General features: G+C 41.8%; 1 protein-coding gene across 1 annotated transcript in view; it reads left to right on the forward strand.

Annotated features, from left to right (window-relative positions):
• Positions 1–23,165, forward strand: part of LOC111872271 (5'-3' exoribonuclease 2 homolog) — a gene marked incomplete at its 5' end in the record, with an annotated part of 132,454 nt that overhangs the window by 41,308 nt on the left and 67,981 nt on the right.

Here is a 23,165-nt window from a genome sequence, read left to right on the forward strand (position 1 = left end):
TAATTTGAAGTGAACACTGCACTAATTAAAACAAACGCACAAAATGTTGAGCACTTTGAAGTCTTGGTGGATGGCAACATTTTTAGATAAAACTCATAGAAATGGCTGAGAGCAGTGGGGCTGCGTAACAGCACAGTACATCGTACAGCGGCGTGCATCTGGTTTGGGGGAAGGGCCACACTCACAGCGTGTTTTCATTACTTACTTACTTACTTACTTACTTACTTACTCATGGGGCTGAGCCATTCTGGAGGAGCCGCAAATTCTGCAGCTACTCAAGAATTTCCCAGCATTTTATGGAACCCGACGGTTCATTGCCGTGTTCAGAAGAGCCCTCCACTGGCCCCTATCCTGAGCCAGCTCAATTCAATCCATAGCATCCCATCCTATTTCTCTAAGATCCATTCTAATATTGTCCACCCACATACGCCTTGGTCTTCCCTGTGGTCTCTTTCCTTCTGGCTTTCCCACCAATATCCTATAAGCATTCCTCGTCTCCCCTATTCGTGCTACATGACCTGCCCACCTCATCCTCCACCGCATGTTTTCATTCTATCGAAAATTCTCTTAGCGTACCGAAGAAACTGATATATTTTTTTCAATGATTTAACACGACAGTTTGTTAATATGGCATTAATAAAGCGAGGAATTGGTGTATTTTGTACTCCATGTCGGACACGAGATGTTTCTATGCCAAGTGAACGATTATGGCTCTCAGAGAATACATAGGCTTACTAGAAATTGACGGTGATGATGGTAGTGATAATAATAATAATTCTATTCTTTATTTATTTACGTGCTTAGGAGCCCAAAGGCCAATCAATGATAATCATGGTAGTAATAGTAATAATTGCATGGAGCTGAGCCCTTCTTGAGAAGCCGCCAGATTTGCAGCTACTCGAGAACTTCCCAACATTTTATGGAACCCGGAGGTTCATTACCGTGTTCACAACAGCCTTCCACCGGCCCTTGTCCGGAGCCAGATGAATCCAGGCCATACCACCCAATCATATCTCTCTAAGATCCATTTTAATATCCACCCATCTACGTTTTGGTTTCTCTTAATTGTCTCTTTCCCGCCAATATCGTACGTGCATTCCTCTTTCCCCCCCATTCCTGCTACATGCCCGGTTCATCTCATCCCTCTTGGCTTGATCATTCTAATTATTCCTGGCTAAGGGTACAAGTTATGAACCTCCTCACAATGCAGTATTCACCAACCTCCTGTCACTTCATCTCTCTTCGGCCCAAATGTTCTCAACAGCCTGTTCTCAAACACCCTCAGTCCGTGTTCATCCCTTAATGTCAGAGACCAGGTTTCACACCCATACAGAACCACATACAAAATTATACTCGTATTTTTATATGTTCTAATTTTTACGTTTTTAGACAGGAGACGAGAAAACAGAAGATTCTGGACTGAATGGTAGCAAGCATCACTCGAATACTGTCGTTCCAACATATTTGAACTCAGACACGTTTTCAAGGGATGTGTTATCTATCTTTATGTCACGATTTTTCCCTGCATTCTGGTGACGAGACAGCAACGTGTGCTTAATTTTCTCTGTGTTTACTTCTAGACCAACCTCCTTGCTAGCATCAATTAAAGTTTTTGTGTATTTTTCTTAATGGTATCTATATTATCACCCAGTAGATTCACATCACAGGTAGAGGCCTTGCGACGAGCTGATCGCCCGCCCAAGGAGTCCTACCGTATGTCTAAGATCTAGAAAAACCGAAGTGAACGGAGAAGTTCGTGGAGGTAGGCCTAGGCCCACTGGGGCTGTACTGCCAAGGAAAGGAAAAAAAGATTCACATCATCAGCATAGACCTTCAGGTGATATGTCCCTTTTAATTTCAGTCCCACCTGGTTTTCCTGGGCCTTCCTAATGACTTATTTTAAAACAAAGTTGGAAAGGAATGGCGATAAAGCATCTCCTTGTTTTAGACCATTCTGGATATGAAATTTATCAGACAAACGTTTACATATACGCACTTTACTGTACGTTTCATTTAAACATTTTTTAATCACCGTAACTAGTTTCATGGGTATCCCAAATACTATCAGAATATTATACAATACTTCCCTCCTAACTGAATCACAGGCTTTGTTGAAGTCTATGAGTAGCTGATGTACTCTCATTGTACTCCCATTTCTTCTCCATAATCTGACGAATGCAAAAGATCTGATCTATAGTTGATCTGTTACATCGAAACCCACATTGATGATCCCAAATAATTTGATCTATATATGGACTTAACCTTGAGAGAAGAAGATTGGATAACATTTTGTATGAAGTTGATAAGAGTGATATCCCACGATATTTAACTACAGTCAGTTTTACGAGTATCGCCCTTCTTGTGAATTGGTATAATAATGGACTCCTTCCACTGATAAGTCAATTCTACCTTGTTCCAATCGAATTAATATGTTTTTGGATCTCAAACAAAGAGCCAGGATATCGTTGAGGTAGAGAGACTGTCTGCGGGCTGGACGACCAAGGGGTCGGAGTTTGAGTCCCAGTGGGGGGCCAAGAATTTTCAATTCTCCATGTCCAGACCGGCTCTGGGGTTCACCTAACCTCCTATCCAATTGATACCGGGGACTCTTTCCCCGGGGGTAAAGACGCAAGCACGTGAAGCTGACCACACCTCCAACTAGTGCTGAGATGAAGAGAACGTATATCTATAGATCCACTTCTCCATACGTCTTCATGGCGTAGTGCTTAATTAGTTAAGCACAAGGACCTCTTTACCTTTACCTTTATGGATCTCAGACCGTAATGTTTCACCGCTTACTTGAACGAGTTCTGCCGAAATTTGATCACTACCCGATGACTTATGTATTTTCAACTTTACATTAGCAATTTGAACCCCAAGAGGTTCTAACGGCTCAGCTTTATATATTTCCATATAATAATAATAATTATAATGTAGCGTTACCTTGAACATATGCGTCATTTCTGTTTTGGGAAGTGTTTTATGGATGTAGCATACTGAAATAATTGATGGAGCTCCTATATTTTACTTTTTTTGTTGTTGGATTACAGTTTGAACGATTGAGTCGATGTTTAGTATAGAATTCCGGGTTAATTCTGTCTAATGATGTCTAAAAGATTTCGTTCCTTTTGTGTAATACAGATAGATCCGCGACATAACCATTTTACATGCTGATATATTTCCTGCTTTGTTCTTTTCTTATCCCTTTTTATGTCCTTCAATATTACCTCTTCACCTTTTTCAGGGGATTCGTACGGACTATGCAGTTCTCGATTTTTCACCCAGCCTTTCCCCTTGGCAAGAATTTCACATCACTTGTAATATACTCGGAGGGTGGCTGAGCTCTGTTTGATCTCTCTAGATGGTTGCGAGCTCGGTAAGGTAGTATGCATCTGCTGTAAGTGGACGGGCATTGTTCTCTGGGAAGTACTTGAAACCTTGACTGCTGTACAGTGAGAGTTGATGGATGTTGCATGCGCGACTCCAAAAGCTGTTTTTTTTTTTCAAGATTCGTCTTTTTTTCCCCGCCATTCTTGCCGTTTGTTATTTTCTCATTCCCATGCTGTAGGAAGGGGGTTACTGTGATATTTCTTCTATGAGTCTTTCAGTTCATATCGCCAGTATGGGTTATATTTCTCCTTCCACTTTTACATTAATGTTTATTGTAGACGAAGTTACTCGGGTTGGTATAAATCTAGGAAAAGTAAATGTGTTACAGCTCCTCTTCGGTTCTTTTAATTTTTTTTTTAATTCGCTTAGTGGGGGATGGAGTCCAACTGGGTCCACTAGGCTCGGCGGCCACTGAGTGGCCTATTGTAGCCTGCCCCTGGTGATTATGATGATGGAGAATTTGGTGGAATAAAGATTGGCAGGGGAAACCGAAGTACTCGGAGAAAACCCGCCCCAGCGTTACTTTGTCCACCACAAATTCCACTTGACCAGACCCGGGGTCGAACCCGGGCCACCGCGGTGGGTCCTCTTCGGTTACTCTGCACATGGTTTCGTTCCATGCACCATGAAGTTATAACGGAAGGTACCAATAACGACTCCGAGTCTGTGAGTTGGAGTGGCATTGCATTAGGGTAGTTTCCCAAGTTGAAAAACCTTCCATGTCAGTAGGACCTGAATTAACTCCGTAACTTCCGATGTACTCGGCTTGTGTGCTTTCAGTTGTCTGGGGCAGGTTATTTATGTGACACTCCATACCAAACTGTCCAACGACAAAATGACAATTTAATATGTACAGGATGATTCAGATTCCCGTGGCCTTACTTTAGGTGGTTGTTGCATATATAATTTAGAGCGAAGGAATATAAATAAATTATTATGGGATTCGCCACCCTTGTCACGTTTATAACGTTTCGACTCTTTTTTTTTTTTAAGAAAATGAAAACATTGCCCATATGTAAGCTATAGACCTGCGTTCGATTGTTTACGTTTAATATATTGATTTATTACTTTTAATTAATGAAAATCAAAGATTCCGAAGTTTTTAGCTCTTTTCAATGTTTATATTAAGTTTAATGTAAATACCAGATCCTGTTATGAGAACTTGCACACAGTTACATCCTCTAATGCGCACACGATCTTCGCAACGCCGTTGACTGGGTCTCTGATGGGAATGAACTATCTAGGCCCGCCGTAGCTATCAAGATGCGATTGATCAGGTCTTTCGGATTGCATGCTTCTGTAACAACCCTGCAGTTTTTTTTTTTTAATCGGGGGCGTCGAGTTCTGTAGCACGCGTTCCTCTAGGTTGTGGAGACTATTTACTCCACTCCTTATGAATGTTGCCTCATCAGTCCACAATGAGGACTGATTGTCAAGTTCACGTACAGTTTTGTGCAGAATCCATCAACAGAACTGAAGGTGAAGATTATTGTCCCATGGCTATACATGATAAGGATTCATCTGCTTCTCATGCAGTGAGTCCTAAACTGCGCTTTGAGAGAGGACTGTTTCGTATACGACCCAACGAGTGCTAGTCTATGGATTAGTATGTACAACATCAACACTTCCTCTTCAGAGCATGTCATCTGCCGCGACTAACTTTTCCTGGTGACGTGAAAGCACTGTTTCCTACAGATCACCGTTTTCCGTTGAAAACATGTGTTTTGGGTTACCTCCGATCTGGATGGTGACGCAGGTATCACTCAGTACATCTCTAGAATTTGCATCACAAAAACAGTAAAAGAAATGTACATCACCGTACCCCTCATTAGTGAATCGTGCCATCTTGTTTCGCTGTTATCGCTAATCTGCCGTCGGAAGTAGTGCTAACCATTAAAAAATGTAGTATGACCTCCTTCTGAGGCTATGAAGTTTCCACCACCCGAACATGCCCCCCCCCCAAGTCTGAAACGCCGTAACTCTTGACACAGTGGCGAATGGAAGAATTGTTTTTGTACATTTTCTGCTCCAAATTATCTCAACAACCCAACCTTGCCCATAGGGCTTCGAGTTAACTCTGCATGTACAGTGTATATCATGTGTGTGTGTGAATCTGTTGTTTCTGGTTCCCTGTCATGGTCCCAAGGATAACATGCTATGAAATTCACTCAGTACTTGTGCCCACTATTCTCATTCNTTCAATAAGTTCGTGGAATGACTGCAAAGCGTCGTATGGGAATTTACTGCCAGTATGTTTCAGCAATGTTTCCGACAGCTATATCAACGTTGCCAGACTTGCATAGCGGCAAATGGCAACTATTTTGAGGGCCGATGTGGATCTGCGTAAGTGTATGTAAATACCTTGTAATATGATGCAATAAAACCACATTCCACGAACTTAATGACTCTACCACGTATTGTCACGTGTATTAGTGACTTGTAGACGGGGTTTGGATTGGTGAGTCGATTTATTGGATACTCCCAAGTCGTAACTACAGTTTATTATAACACTCAAGATTACTCCAACTGTCGCACACAAAATCATCTATATTTGCTTGCACTAGTCGTTGCTAGGTAACAGATCTCAACAATGGCTAGGCCTTTACAGTGTTTTCAATATCCGTTTCCTGGCAGCAGATTATAACACAGGAACTTCCGCTTTAAATCACTATGAAGTCTTCTTGCCTTTTCTTGTTCAATCGCCTTGGAACCCTCCAGAACTCAACCGAATTCTCCAATCTCCCAATCTCATCTAATCAGAGTCAAAGTTACGTTACCACCGACGGTCAGTCGGCCAGTCTTTCCTGGAATAAAGCACCCATCTGTGGCTTAAGACCAGATCTTTATTATTGTCAGGCATTTGCAGGTTTGTTGATGTGGGGCGCGCTCTCTGACGAGAGGATGGGTCTGTCGTTTGCCAGAGTCACATCAGCAGTAATAAGCCTGTGTCAGTATGTACAATTTACATTTTACATGTTATTAAATATAGGTATATGCAACATACACAAGACCTCTGTCAGTCCAGGCTCAGTGTAGCAGATCATGCGGTATCATTAGTAGCTCCTGCTGCAACAGCAGTCTAATCACTTAAACGGTCGTATGCTTCACCACCGGCAAGTTTAAGCCTCTTATATTTCCTGTCTCTCTTCTAGTCAAAGTCATTGTCATATTGCGACTGACGGTCAGCCAGTCAGTCAGTAAGTCTTGGTTGGGGCTCATGACCAGATATTTATTACTGTTTGACAGTTACGGTCTTCTTTTTTGTGGGGCGCCCTCTCTGACGAGAGGATGGGTCTATCTTTTGTATATGCTACTCGCCCTTTCTAGCGCACTCTTTTCCGGATCCGAGTCCCATGGTACTCGCGACCATGTTTTACTTTCTCAAATTTGAGACTTCCCGTTTTATCGCCTCCTACGACTCGCGGGGTCACCCCGCCTCCAGTCTCGACTCGTATGGTTATATCAGTGGACTCCCTATTGTTGTCATACAATAATAGTGAAGGTGCTTACCGGCCGTTGCATAGTGATACGTCACAATATATTAAGGAGGCCTGTCATATCCTGCTCGAAGATGGGTAAGTGTAAGGAGAGGTAAACGTAAAATCAGTTTTAGTTCTCGTGAACAAATTACTATCGCTCTTTCTCCGTACATAGTATTCCACACATAAACTTCTATACTATAGTGAGTCCCATAAGTATAGGACCATAGTTCTCATTTATTTGGCGGAATGCTGAAAAATGTAAAAGAGAAAAGTTATAAGATTTGAGGCTTTCACGGCGGTGACTATGAAGAAAGCAGTCTTCTGGGATTTGGCGCAGTGTATATGTGGTGTTAACCGACGTTTCGGAGGAACGTCTGGTCTGCTTTTACCCGTTCTCACGGTCTCTTCGCTTGCAGATTTCTTATATTTTTTCTTCTACCCTGAAGATGGAGGCGATACGTTCCTCCGAAACGTCGGTCAACACCACATATACACGGCGCCAAATCCCAGAAGACTGCTTTCTTCAAGAGAAAAGTTGTTGCAGATCGTGTTTTCAGTCTCAAGCAATGTAACTTTTTATATCTGTGACGTTCCATTGCGACCAAGTTGCCAGGAGGCATGACGAAGAAAGATATGTGTCTAGGGCAGGTGGAAGCGGTATTGAAGGAGAGGCTGGTACAGCAGGTTTCGTATCGCATCTGTGTCACCTTAATAACATCGCCGTAACGTTTTACTGTTCATATGTAAAGAGTATGTAGCCTTAACGGCACGTTCTGGGTAAGAATTCCAATATTTGAGATTGGGAACACATGATATGCTAGAACATTCCCCTCTACATTTTCCCGTATTTTTGGAAATAACCGAAGTCTCTTATGGCTTCGAACTTATGGAACATGTGTATAAGAAATTGGCAACGAGTAGTAGAATATCTGAAATTGTGCAATTTCGGGTTATACAGCTTCGATTTATCCAGTATTAGCACGTTATATGAACATAAATTATGTAGTTGCTCACGAACGAGCCAACAGTCATTTGTTTGTCATATTTGTTCTGTATTGGAAATAGCTGGATGAGGACATATGAAGTGTAGTTCGTGTTTGTCACGGAACGTGACTTTGTTTACAAAGATTTAGAAGGTTCTGTCTTTTTTATTTTTTCTATTCATTTATATTGTTTTCAGGGCATGCACATGGCAATGTGCATATAGACCATCAGATCGCACCAAGAGCTCTGATCAACATGATGACCGAAGTGAACACTTCGTAGGTCTGTGTAGATAACACAAGAACAGTGTATCTATACGGACCGCTTGAATTCACATCCCCTTGAATAGAATAAGACATATTTGAGTGAAACACTATCCGTATGTGCCTGCTTTTCATTTCAGCAGTGTTCAGTGACAAAATAATACTATCGTTTGTAGTGTATATACGCTGTATATCTGATGTCATTAATCGCGTCGATGACAGACTCTGTATATGCCACTGGGAAACGGATCTTCGCAGAAGGTCTGTATAGAATGGGATATACGTTTATTTTAATTTGACCTTGAAGACTGTCAAGAGCTTATTTACTGATGTGGTCATCATTATTTTTTAAAGATAAAACTACATTAATAATCGAGTGTGCAGAACCAATTACAAATGTACTTTCCCTGAGATATCTGTAATTAGTGATGGAACTCCCGTAAGTTTTCGAAAATCAGCGCTGTTATAACCTAAATATTCATAAGTTGCATCTCCCGACATTGTAACAAACCTTTAAACTCTGCTGTTTCTTCTAAATAATTCTACATTGTGTTTGTACTTCTTATAATTAAGAATGGCTTTCTCTGGAATGAGCTTGTAACAGATAGATTCTTGTATTAATATTTTCAGTTAGACGATTTCAACGGTTCATTCTCTAGTATATCCGTGTATACATAATATAACGTGCGTACATACACGCATACAACACAAGACTGATTTGTCTGTACATATGGTCTATATGTATCCATCTTTATAAGCGGCCTCCGTAGTCTAGGGGTAACGTTCCCACCTCATGACTCAAGATACGCGGGTTCAAGCCCGGCGGAGGTCGTGGAATTTTTAAGGGCGGAAAAATTTAGGGAACAAGTCCTCCGGGAGGGACTTTAAGCCGTGGATCCCGTGTCGTAGCTTTACGGCACGTAAAAGAACCTCATGTCTCAAGGAGACCTCTGAGCCAAATAGAAGGCCATTTCGCGCCCAACAATAGTCTCTAACGCCTCTGGTAGATGGGGGAAGCATCTAGATACCGCTGAGCCCGTAGAGGCCGAACTCGCTGGCTGAGTCGGGACTGATGGCACGCACCAGTACCGGTAGGGTATAAAGACTGGTAGAATATCACAGGGGGACGTACAATAGATCAAACTGGTCGCGGTGCATGGGGAACCCACCCCCTCCAATAATAATAATAATCCATCTTTGTATGCTTATCTATCCATGCTACCATTCGATCATGCGCTCTGTTTTGTCTAAATTCAGGCTCATACCATCCATCACATTTATTTAAGTCTGAGTGTCTTAACTAATGTCCCAAATTCATATGTAAGAGGTGTAACTTATACAGCGTTTCAGTAAAATCTGGAATGGCTATGTAGGAAACACGGGTTTCAATGAAGGACTCGGTATGCTTACAAGACGTTATTTGGTATCCTGTTCGCGTTTGGAATGCTGAAATACTTTTAGGCTAAATAGTGTTAACGCATCAGTTTGCCAGTAGCATGTTCATGATAGCTGTATACTGTGAATTTAAGTTACGTGTTTTGGAACATAGGAAGGTTTGCGGTGTCGGCGGCCTACGCCAAAGATATTTGTCTTTGTGGATTGCTCCTAACGCATCCTTATATTGATGGCTCCAATTGTGGAGAGAACCTGCGAATGGTTGAATGAGCCATCACGGACTCTTGAGAAGAGGTGATCCTCCGTTCCATAATGAAGCTTGACATGTCCCGATTTTTGTGACGATACCGCTGGGCTGTACAGATTCTTTAGCTAGGCTTTGTTGCCGACATTGTTGGACTTCCGACAAGAGGTGATCGTCCATCTTGGGGATTGCGCGTTCTCCGTATTGACATTTGACATGTCGCGATTTCTGTGACGATATCTCTGGGCTGTACAGATTCTTTAGCTGGGCTTTGTTGCCGATATTGTTGGACTTCCAAGAGGTGATCGTCCATCGTGGGGATTGCGCGTTCTCCGTATTGAAATTTGACTTGTCCCGATTTCTGTGACGATACCTCTGGGCTGGACAGATTCTTTAGCTGGGCCCTGTGCTTGGCTTTGTTGCCGACGTTGATGAACTCCGATTCCGTAAGGGGAACTTTTTGTCCTCTTCCTCTGCTTCAGGACAAGGGCCTGTTTCTGCAGGGTGTGAATGTCGCCGGCTTTGTTTGGGGATGCCCAGGATTACTTCTCCGTGTTGCTGTTCGTGCATTCTGATGGGTGGCGTTAGTTATACATACATCGTTGCTACGTTCTGTTCTTCCCGTGGCCCATTTAATCATTCGCCTACTTTTTGGATACCGCACTGACGCCTGATCTCGGTTCCTCACATGGTCAGCCGTAGTTTTTCCCATTATGTTCCTTAATATACTCGTCACACCAGTTTTCGCTGCTGAATTTCTGAACCAGGCGAATAAATTTCCATAATCAAGGCCCTCTGACATTCAGTTATTTTGAAGGTGAGGGTGAGAACAAAGTGCTGATGAGAATATTTGGGCTGAAGAAAAAGTAAGTGGCGAGGATGTGGGGGGGGGGGAATTAATAGTTAGGAGCCTCATAATTCGTGCTGCCGAGCGAGTTGGCTCAGTCAGTAACAGTTCTGTTTTCGGGATGTGCTTGGTTAGGATATCGACTGGGACACTGATTCTGCTGACGGTTTGTATGATGTTCTTTAGTTCTCCCAGGCAGATGATGTGATATGGCCTCTGATAAGCTGACGGTCGCTTCTTTACATATCATTTCCAATTTATCATATTGCGACATGTAAATCCATTGCTAGGCAACGCCCTTAACGCACATGGCCAACAATACTGGAGCAGTGTTTTCTTTATGCCCTCGCAACTTGCGCATGCGTGGTGACGTCACATAGGGTAGCAGTTACGTGATTTGTGTTTCTGTGTGGTCCGTGTGGAGCCTATATAACGAGGACCTGTAGTAGCTTTGATTAGTTCAGTGCAGTTGAGAGTACACAGAGGGGAAAGGAACATGTCCTTGGTGAATCGTGAAGATTGAGTACAGATTAGGACAGACAAATACAGATTGATTGAAGACGAAATAACAAGAACACTTCATAGTGATCTGAAGTGGTAGTTTCTGTGTTGAGATCCGCTGCCAGGAGACGACTAGTGAAGACGGAGAATCCTAATGCGTGTGCAGCTGTGAACGAGAAGTGTGTAGTATAGCGACAACGTTATAATTAAGTGTGGTTAAGAGAATTTGTAACGGAAATGACAATAAATCAAATCAACAGAAATAGAACCGTTTATTTTCGCCACGCGTACCCCCCTACGCGTTACAGTATATTCTGTCATTCAATGGTGTATAGTCTGAGCTACTGTCAGCGTTGTTAAATAAACAACTATTCATTCTCTTCGCATAATTTTATTAGACTTCCAGAACCTAGGATAATATGAGTGGCAAGACGTGTACACTTGGTGAACTGAGAATTCGTCCATGATATGTAAGCAGTGTCCGTCTTTTAGTGCACTCAATTTCACTTGTTATTTCACAACATGTTTCGGCACTATAGTGCCATCGTCAGGTGCTCCATTTACGTTAATCTATTTCATTGCTTGCCATTATGTCATTGTAAAATTTAAAAAGTATTTTAAAATGTTCGTCAATTATAATAAATATTTATATAGTAAAAATGTAAGAGTATTTATCTTATCTGTCCCAATTCTAACACCGCGCATAGTCCCACCACTATGCTGTCAGTTTTTGAGAATTACCCTACACCATAAAATTAGTTTTGGTGCGATAGGTACAAATGCGCCTGTTTTCTAATTGTGATTTCTTTGGACGTATCCTTCGATTTCGATTTTCTTATAACGCAGCGTTTCAGAAATTGGTTAAGTTTCTATCACGTCTTTAGGCATGGGTAAACATAATCACCAGTTTTCTAAAACACTGCTTTCTAGTAAAAGCAAGACTTTTAAGAGCAAATAAATTGAAACTAATTGTGATATAGCTTCAGCAGAAACACTTGGAAATAAACGTTGGGTTGTTTTAGGTAAGCCAACAGTTTTCTTAGACGGTATCATGGCTAGAAAGCCATTTCAATTCACATTCCAGACTTGGTGTTCATGCCATAGCCAATATTCTTTCGTACATTTGCAAATTGCACGAAGAGTGCCAAACACTGTGCAGCATTTTAATGGTTAGCAAATCCATTTGAAGTATTCACTTAACCTTTATGTTGAAACTTGTTTATGTAGCCTCCAAGATCGGCAGTAGATACACGATTCTCATAAGCGACAGCTTCTACGCCACGCCTCGGCACCATGTCCGTCATCAAGTTAATTTAGTACAGGCTGTTGTTCGGAAAGTCTCCGGCTCATATCGCGACCTAGCTATTGTCTACTGCAGATGTTGCGATTGTCGTTTTCTTTTCTTGTCCTTCGTAATTTAATGTTTCCGTAGAAACATTCCTCTTCTCCATACGCCTCACGGTAAAACTAGAGAATCAGTACTCAGCAGTGCCTCACAATTTTCCCCTACTTCCGTGTTTATAAACTGATGTGCCACGACTTTTTGAATTCCACTGCGTTTCTATATAGCTAAGAACAGTAGCTAAATAACTAAGGGACTCGGTCTCACCGTTAAGAAAGTATAGTTACTGCTGGTATGAACATTGTTACGCTACCGGTGCTATGTGGAACTTTTAATGCTAGAATTGTAGGTGCTGAACCTCACGAATGTAGGGGAAAGTTTGTTAGTGACAAACCCCGTTGTAAGTAGTAAAGTTCACGGCAAACAAAGTATTTGCGTTATGATTTGTCAGATTTAGGACTTGGGGTCAGTTCAGCCTCTAACAGAAATGAGTACCGGGAAACTTCCTGGGGGTGAAGGGAAGCCGGCGCATAAGGCTGACAACCTTACCGCCATCCGTGAGCCGATTGTCTAGAAATTGTGGGTGCCTCGACGTCTCACAAACCTATGGGCCTCCACGGCCTGTTAGGGGATAGCTTTATCTTTATACCTTCGTGAGTTGACTTAGACACAGGGGCAGCCTTTACCTTTACTTTTTTATTCCGGCTCCAACAAGTGCTGTGTATCATGCTTTTATAGGCTTACAAGTGTCCTTGGTCCTTCTGTAGAGATATTTTTTTGTGTTAACTGCTTCCTCTTTGGCATTCTCAATGATGATCCTGTCACCCGCTGCACTATGTAAATAAACTTGGTCATCTCGTGTGTGACCGTTAAAATAACATATCCATCTTGCGCATACTTAAAAATTGTAAATTTATTTGCCAACATGCAACATTCCTGTGTATCAAGCACCTAGGTTGATCGTGTTACAACATAGTACGGGGCCGTAGATTTTGAGTTGATAAAATAATATTTCATCTGCAAAACGTTTTGATATTCATTACATTTATTAAATTTAATTAGTTAATGGATTGTAGATGTATGCCTCTGTTGACGATCAAACGCTGTAGATATGAGTACTTCGGTTGCGAATATTCCCTAGTCCCTAGTTCAGAGATCGTTTTATTTAAAGCTCTTACCTGTTAGTATATGAATTGTAGTTAGACATGCATCGTTTCTGTAGATATTGTGAGTAAATACATTTATATTGACCCTTGAATGGCAATTGTCTTTTCCTTGAAAACATTTGAAAGGCCAGGGGGCTTTCGTCTAATGGAATTTTTTACGGATACCTTGAACAGATCCTTGCATCTTCAAGGACCGCACATTGATCATCTGTTTGCAACGTGTCGACACCTCTGCTATTCCTAATGAATTGCAGTAGATGGAGTTAATTAAATTTAAAGTTATTTGTAGGTCGTCTGCTAAGCTCCCAACAGTTGTGTGCGGTCTTTAGTGAGAACTGGTTCGTACTCGAAGTAATATTATTGAAGTTCAGTAGATACATATCAGTTTAACATATGAATATCTGCTGTTTAATTGATTTAAAATCCGACTGAACTACACTTGCTAGTCGCGACTGCCAACAGACCATACGTAGCAAGACGTTCTGAGAAGAACGTATGACGTATGCATTCCTTGAACTGTATTAATCTGTTAGCCTGTATAGTGACGCTAGATAGAAGCATAATTAAGCTTGTATTGTTTTTGATACATTTTTATACATAATTTTTAGGGGTAAAGATTCCGACTGACATTAAGTATATCAGATATAACCTCACTTCGCACTGTTTATAATTCTTGCATTTAAACAGTGTTTCATACAGAATATATACGAGTAGGTGTACGCTCTGCCGGTCACGGTAGCCGAGCGGTCTAAGGCATGCAGTGTCTTCGCGCGCTCGGAAGCCGGGATCGTGGGTTCGAATCCCACTCAGGGTATGGATGTTTGTGTGCGTTTTTCTGTGTTTGTCTACAGGTAGAGGCCTTGCGACGAGCTGATCACTCGCCCAAGGAGTCCTACCGCATGTGTAAGATCGAGAAAAACCGAAGTGAACGGAGTTCATGGAGGTAGGCCTAGGCCCACTGGGGCTATAGTGCTAAGAAAAAAAAAAGGTGTACGCTCTATCTCCTTATCTACATTTCGTGCTTCAGTAGATCATTAACTACCAGCGTCAAACCAAAAATTAAATGTAGCTGTGGAGCTGCTGTCATTTTGTTGTTCTGTATTCCACAGAATAAAGTTAACCGTTGAACATCGAAGATATATTACCACATTGTCACAATGGCATTATTGGTATAAGAAGTTTTAAATAAAATAAAGGTGGGTTCTGTTTCTAGTAGCATTAGACGGCCATTACACGGCAGGCAGATCGTCGTCTGTGAAAATATGATGCACCATGTGTACCTTTAAGGTAAAAGTAATTACGAAGGTTTAGTTGTCTGTAATGTTGGATCAATTTTTTGATTATCCCATTTTCACACTGCCGAAAATGATATCTTGGAATTGTGCCACATTTTTCTTTATTCATCAGGGTCGAGAAGTGAAATCGCACATAAAGTTCCATTCCCTTTTGTGACAAGTTATTGACAACATAGGATTCCTTTATATAAATAGGAAGGGCTTGAATAAGACGTGGATACTGATGGAGCTAATGCATTGTTGGTTTTATTAAAGGATGAAATGGAAAATTGCCTTCGCCGTCACGGACGCATTTCAAGCCGGCCTGACCATAAACACTAAACATGTCCAGAGTGCTACTTAGGAGTGGGTAGATTGAGTAAACTCATGAATATTGCATCTCTCGCTAGAGAAGATAAACATAACCTTTACAAAAGATTGACAGTGACAGTGTTGTTTTTAAACTCTTCCCTTGATCGAAAATTCCTTACTAGTAATGCCACGACGAGGATGCGTCCTCCCTTTTACTACAACTGTTACTCCTGTCGTTAGAACCTTGTCGTGTTTGTGGCATGTTTATACGGGGATCGTGTTCAGTGCTGAAGGGTTTATTAAAGATGTGGCTCTAGGCGGAGGGCTAATTCGAATTGACTAATGGATAATTGGTACTCATTCCATTTTAGCCCAGTATTTTTTTTTCTTGGCACTACAGCCCCAGTGGGCCTAGGCCTACCTCCATGAACTTCTCCGGTCACTTCGGTTTTTCTAGATATTACACATTCGGTAGGACTCCTTGGGCGGGTGATCAGCTCGTCGCAAGGCCTCTACCTGTACACAAACACAGAAAAACGCACACACAGAAACTAAACATCCATGCCCTGAGTGGGATTCGAACCCACGATCCAGGTTTCCAAGCGAGCGAAGACAGTACGTGCCTTAGACCGCTCGGCTACCGTGACCGGCTTAGCCCAGTAATAGGGGTCCATAATATCTCCAAGATATTCATAAAATCTTCAGGTTCTCTCTGTCTTGAAGAACGTAGATTGAAGGTGTTTGAGAACAGGGTGCCGAGGAAAATATTTCAGTCCTAGAGGGAGAAAGTAACAGAAGGATAGAGACACTCTTATGGTCGTGAGCTTCATAATTTATAGCCTACCCTTCACTAAGCACTATCAGTGCGATAAAATCACGGAGAGTGAGATTGGTAGGGCATGTAGCATTCGGAAGGATATGAAATGTTTAAAAAATTTTGGTCAGAAAGTCTGAAGGAAAGAGAAATTTTGGGGACCTAGGCGTAAATGGATCTGAAAGAAATAGAGTGTTCAGGATGTAGAATGGATTGTTCTGGCGCAGAAGAGGGACCCGTAGCAAGCACATATGAGCACGGACATGATTTGTCGAGTTCCATACGAAGCGGATAATTTGACTGTCTTCCCGATCAGTGGCTGCTGAGTAAGGATTCCGCTCCGTGGAGCTATTTTCGGTGGATTACTACTAAAAGCTGTTAATTACAGCTGAGTGAACTGGGCAGGAGTGCGCACCTACGCATGAGTGTAAATGTGCAATATTTTTATACGCCCATTTCGGCGAAATGTTTTACTAATGAAAAAGTCTTGTGAATAACCGTGGCCTTCTGTGCTTTTGGCCTGTGTCTTATTTCAAGAAACAGCCAGATTCCTTACGTTCAGTCCCATAATCTCAACCCTTGTGTTTATATCAAATAAGCAATTAGTGTTGATGAAACCTCAATTTAAACTTTGAGGTAAGTTTATGTTTCAGCATTTGGTATTTGCTTGATCCGGTTTATCTTGTTTAAATCTTAAAATTGCCGGGCACAGTATAACATTTGACTAGAATGTGATAATTCTGAATGTCGGACTGAGGTGTAGAGGGACGTCTTTTTAACGTCTATATATATATTAATATGGCAGCTAACGGATTACTCTTTCAGTTTATAAAGATATTTGATTTGTAGTTTTAAATTTGTCGGGCTCGGCCCGAAAGTGGACGGGGAACGTAATTTCCCGAACGTTGGACTGAGTTCGACAGAAGACTGAAGGGGTCTATCCACTCTGGCAGCCATCATTCTCATCTGTCACCCTATCATCATTCGAGAATAATTGAATCTACCCCTTTAAGTGCGTCCTGTTAATATAAAATAGATTCCATTGATAAGAGCTGGTTTAGCTAATGGCTTCACAGTCAAGTACAACTAATATTGGGAAATGTCAATAGCGTATTTTCTGAATCCTGTGTTATTGTTGCAAACGGATCTATTTTAAACCACGCTGCACTTTAGCTACAGTGGAATTTTGCGACCGTCGTGAATAAGTTTAGTCCAGTTCATGTTCACACTCCCTGTTTATTTGAAACCCATCCGCTGCTAGGTCTCCCAAGTGGTATCTTACCTTCAGTCAGAGTCAGGTGTTACACTGATATCTTTACCTCCATTCGTTGGCGCTCGGAAGGAAAACTAGACCGATATCAGAAAATGGGTTAGAATCCTTTCATGTATGTAAAGGTAAATTTGTCCCTATGCTTAACTAATTAAGCACTACGCTATGAAGGCGCATGGGAGAGTGGATATATAGCTCCACATTTTTTTGACCTCGCTACTAGCTGGAGGTAAGTGGGTTCAAGTAGGTGTAGCCCTAATTAGGTATACACGACATTTCTTTCACTTGTATAATTTCAACACCCTTAATGTCAAATCCCACCGTTGGACACGATAGTGAGGCAGTTCCTTCCACTGGCCATCCTCACAACCTGTCCCACTTTGTATAAATTTTGTTAACGCAAAATTTTTCAGTGAAGAGTTATTAGCCCTATAACCAACCACCAGCTGGAGGACCACCCCTAGTCTGCTCTCCGCGAATGCTTATTCAGTGTGTAGATGTAATTAACGGAATAACATGCTTAATAAGTCTCATGGGAAAAAGAGTTGTCTTAGGCATTACCTCCAGTGTGTCTCTTGTTTATGCAGTTAAAAGTAGTCAAACATAACTGCAATTACTTGGGAGTGTCATCGCCTCGCAACAGTACTTCACTGTCTTCCAATTGCCGATGTGTGTGTGTAAGCCTTCCTCAACTCTGTATAATGCAGTGCACCTCCCACAGAAATTTGACATATTTTTCACACTGTTTTTATTAATTTTATCTGGTTTTCAGAATAAGTTCTGTGACCTCTAACTTTCTTCAAATGTCTTTAGCCTCAAAGGCATTTTGATGGCGTTTACAATCTCTCATTGCTCATGCAGCAAAATAAAATTACACTTCGCCCCTCATATATGTGTTTGGGCCACATTCTGTATCAAGTACATTATCTTATCAGTACCGCTTCGCGTTAGCAGTAATTGCTTATACGAGTATTTTTTACCGATTGGAGCTACAGCCCTCATTTGGGCCTAGGCCTACCTCCATGAAACCCTCCGTTTCACTTCGGTTTTACTGGATCTTAGACATACGGTAGGAATACTTGGGCGGGTGATCAGCTCGTCGCAAGGCCTCTGCCTGTACACAATCACAGAAAAACGCACACACACAAACTAAACATCCATGTCCTGAGTGGGATTCGAACCCACGATCCCGGCTTCCGAACGAGCGAAGACAGTGCATGCCCTTATACGAGTATACACTGCGTAAATGTAGCCTTGGCTCTGAAGTTTCTTCTAAGCTGTAGAATCCCCTTGATGGGGGATGACGTCAAACACGTGGAATGATGGAATTTAATTCCATGGCCTGTGTTCGGACGATCCATGACTATGAGCGCCTTAGATCACACGGCCACCGGGATCGGTTTGATTAACGTAACTTGTAAATTGTGGAGATAGTGGGTTGAACTGATTAGTGGAGCAGATGTAAGATAAGAGTTCCTTGTATGTTCAAAAATCTTTAGGTAAAATTAATTTCTTATAAAGGTAAATAAACGTTTTCCGTCGTTTACTTCGATAAAAATTCCTGATTTAGAGCCACGCTCAAGCGGTTAGTCGCTGGCTTCCCATCGCGGCGGCCCGGGTTCGATCCCGGGTCTGTTCAAGTGGGATTTGTGGTGGGCAAAGGGGAGCTGGGGCAGGGTTTCTCCGAGTACTTCGGTTTCCCCTGACAATCTTCATTCCACCAATTGGCCCACAATCACCCTCACCTATCATCTGGGGCTGGTACAATAGGCCAGAAGTGGCCGCAGTACAAGGGACTTAGTCCCACCCCACTAGCAATAACAAAAATTCCTGATTTACTTTGTGTAAATGATTCGGAAGGTGACAGTGTGGCTAGAGGTTTAATTAACGAATAGTGTTAACAATAAACATAAGTCGGAAAATAGCCATCTCTCCGTACGAGATATCGCGATTATAAAGAAATTAAAAAAAAAAAAAGCATTTCCATATGGAATTACGTCCAAGAAACTTGGCCACCGACGACACCGACGATTTCTCCAAGAGTGATAACAGTAATGGAAAATTCAGATTTTTTTCCGGCGCTCCGAGGGACGAGCTAACGAGGACTCATAGCGTTATCTCACTTGCTCTGTGAAGTCATTATATTTTATGCAAACAAATTTTATAAACGGAGATTAGAAAATGGCTTGACTATTGGACAGAACCTTCTTCCATTTGAAATCTTTAAATACAAAACAAGTGCTAAGAAGCCGGGTCTCTCGTTGTTGCCTGTTTTGAAGGCGAACCAAAATGTTTTCCTTCCAAGCTATTGAAGGATTAACCAGTCCATGTGACATGCCAAGGTGACATTTTCAAAGCTACTTTTTCTGAGTGCCACAAAGCAACTCATTCTTCTCAGACAACATTTCAGCATTCCTTGTACGTGGATTTAAGATTTGTGAAAGAAAAGCAATACGAAGCTTTGTTTTAGAAATCCATTTCCGGTCGTGCAACTGTTGAGCAGACAGTCTGAGATTTCTCTTCTCTGTCTTTGCCCTCTTGTTCAGATTTAAAGAAATTTGCTACGCGAAATTCAAATTCTTCGCCATCGCTTCTATCTCGACTGTGAGCCCCACCTAGTCTCTTTTCCAGTGAGTACCGAGAGATGTTTCTCAGGGGATAAAGGACCGGAGCGAAATGCTGACCACTCACCTTCTTCGGTGCCGAGGCTAATAGTACGTGAAGCTGTACGTCCACTTCATGCGTCTGTGTTGCGTTATTTTTTTTAAATACAGGGACATATATGCATTTTTGCATATGCAATATATTCCAGACGGGATTCGCAAACCTTAATGTCTTTAAATTTAATTTCGACGTACGAAATATTTATGTTCCTACATCTTGACGTGTATTTATTTATTCCTTACTTAATAGTCATATATCGTACGTGCTGTGCATGTCCTGCCCACCTCATTCTCCTCAAGTCATTGAGGATGAGGTGGGTAAGGCATGTAGCACGAATGGGGGAGACGAGGTATGAATATAGAATATCGCTGGGAAAGCCAGAAGGAAAGAGACCACTGGGAAGACCAAGGCGAAAGTGGGTGGACAATGTTAAAATGGTTCTTAGAGAGAAAGAGAGGATGGGATGGTATGGATTGGATTGATCTGGCTCAGAATAGGGACCAGTGGAGGGCTCTTTTGAACACGGTAATTAACCTTCGAGTTCCATAAAATGATGGGAAATTCTTGAGTATCTGCAGAATTGGCGGCTCCTCAAGAAGAGCTCAGCTCCATGAGTATTTTTTTATTGCTAGTGGGGTGGGACTAAGTCCCTTGCACTGCGGCCACTTGTGGCCTATTGTACCAGCCCCAGATGGTAGGCGAGGGTGATTGTGGAGCAATTGGTGGAATGAAGATTGGCAGGGAAACCGAAGTATTCGGAGAAAACCTGCCCCAGCGCCATTTTGTCCACCACAAATCCCACTTGAACATACCCGGGATCGAACCCGTGCCGCCGCGGTGGGAAGCCAGCGACTAACCGCTTGAGCTATGGCGCGGCCCAGCTCCATGAGTAAGTACGTAAGTAATATGTGCTGTGGTCAAAGCATGACTGTCGTTTTCTCTCTGTATCTCTCGAGTACTCAGCTAACACAGACCCATCTTGGAGCCAGAATGAAGTGAATGTGTGAAACGCATCTAGGTCTGTACTTTACACTGGTGGTACAGTCCAATTCAGACCAGGCGTGTGATCTGAAGAGGTTCTTATAAATCCTTATAAAAGAAACATCCGGTAAGAATCCGTTCAGTAACAACGTCTTATCAAGGCACCCACTTGCACAGGATAAAGCAGAAAACGCACTGTAGTATTTCGAATGAGATTCGAACCCGTGATCTCGGCATTTAAGCCACTATAGATCCATACTACGATTTGAAACAGCAAAAGGAGTGGAATAAAATTGCCATGTGTTCTTTCAGTGAACGCTTCATACTGGCCGAAAATGTTGATTTGTCAGTGCTAATGTATTTCTGTGGGCGGGATGGACGTGCTCAAGTCCCAGCTCGCGCGGTGGCGATTTCCGGACGTGACTAACGACGCTGCGTCGGCGGTGTCTAATTGTGACTGCCGCAACTGAAAACAATAGCACAGCTGTGGCTTGCTTGCGCTGCCGTTGCCATGGTGCGCTCTAATGAGCAACCAGCAGAGGCGTCCTTATAACTGAGCACAGCCGGGCTTCCTCGTGGATCCTTCAACATTGCGTTTTTTAACATTTTCTGTCTTCCCTTCTTTATTTGTTTATTAAAACCTTTGTTTCTTTCATTCACTGTTTCACCTGTTCTCTCTCCTTTCATCTCTTTTTTACTTCCTCGTAGACGTTTGGAAATCTGAGTGGCTATATACTGTATAGAGCACGTGAGGACTTAACTGCTCTAGATATGCCGCCAAGTTTCAGCTCTGTGAGGCTGGTTGTTAGGTGCTGGTGTTTTGGCAAAAGGCTAGCTGAGGTAGAGAAACACATAATCCTTGGAATTTAGTAACTGTGCAGTGTGATCTAATTTCGGCTTGTAAATTTTGAGGTTTTCACAGCGGTGACTCTGAAAAATGCCGTCTTCTGGGATGTGGCGCCGTGTAGATCTTGTGTGAACCGACGTTTCGGAATAACGTTGCCTAGAAAAATCCGCCTGCATAGAACCAGCGTGAGCAGGTAGCGGCAGTTTGCAGCCACATGGTTACGCTGGTTCTTTGCTGGCGGATTTTTATACCCTGAAGATGGAGGCAGCATTCCTCCGAAACGTTGGTTCACACAAGATCTACACGGTACCACATCCCAAAAGACGGCATTCTTCTAATTTCGGCTTTTCTGCTGCTATTACCTGGCCCATGAATTTTGAAATGTTATGGTAGCGACTAATATAGGTTCTTGTCGTTCTTGTTAATGTCGTTTTTTTTTTAATTTAAGAGACAGTTTTCAGTAAAGGTCGAATAACAGTCACATCGCCTGAACATCAGTTAGTGGACATGGCTGTGTAGTCCTTAGAGTTATAAATTCTCCTTCCACTTAATATGGGATTGTGCAGTGTATTTGAGCTGCAAGAATTAATGCTGTTCGACAAGTGTAGTACGTCTATGACTGTAACCTGAAGTTTACTTGATGGCATTGAGGAACTGATACTTACTAGGCCTAAGTCGATTGCGTTTTTGTCTAGGTGTATATTCGATGTGTTCTACCTGTGCACTCATACGTCATACTCGTATTTTATGATCATATGGTGACACATATCGGGAATATGCACACCCAGTACATCACACATTAGCAACTCGTTAATCATTGAAGCTTGTCTCTGTGCTCCACGACCGGGCTTACTACGTAGAAAGCTTCTAAAAACAAAGATCTACAATGACATAACATGCTCAATTCTGCACTATAGCATTGTAACCTAGAATTAATTGGCATACATATTCTTACTTCAAATAAATAATAGTTTTAAATATTTTAAGTGTTTTGAGTATTTTTAATTTATCTGTAATATGTATTCAACACTTATATCACTTATTATATCTTGAGACGTGGTATATTTTTCACTTTTTTTATCTTATTTCGTATCTTCTGTTTTGATTGTAATATCAAGTTGATGCAAATTTTCTGTTATTATATAACATGACACGTTGCACTGGTATGGATCCATGTCGGTAGTTCCGTAACTAAACGTATTTCTATACTAACTGCCTGATGATGGTCTTGTACGACCAAAACACTTGACAGGAATAAAAGGTCTAACTGTAAAACATTAAAAGCAAGTATATTTGTTGTGTGACGAGTAACCTAATTCCTATATATATAGATATATATATATATATATATGTGTGTGTGTGTGTGTAACCAATGAAGAAAGGTTAGTT

Source organism: Cryptotermes secundus, unplaced genomic scaffold (genome assembly GCF_002891405.2).
Source record: "Cryptotermes secundus unplaced genomic scaffold, Csec_1.0 scaffold1758, whole genome shotgun sequence".
In the NCBI taxonomy this organism is placed as follows: Eukaryota; Metazoa; Arthropoda; class Insecta; order Blattodea; family Kalotermitidae; genus Cryptotermes; species Cryptotermes secundus.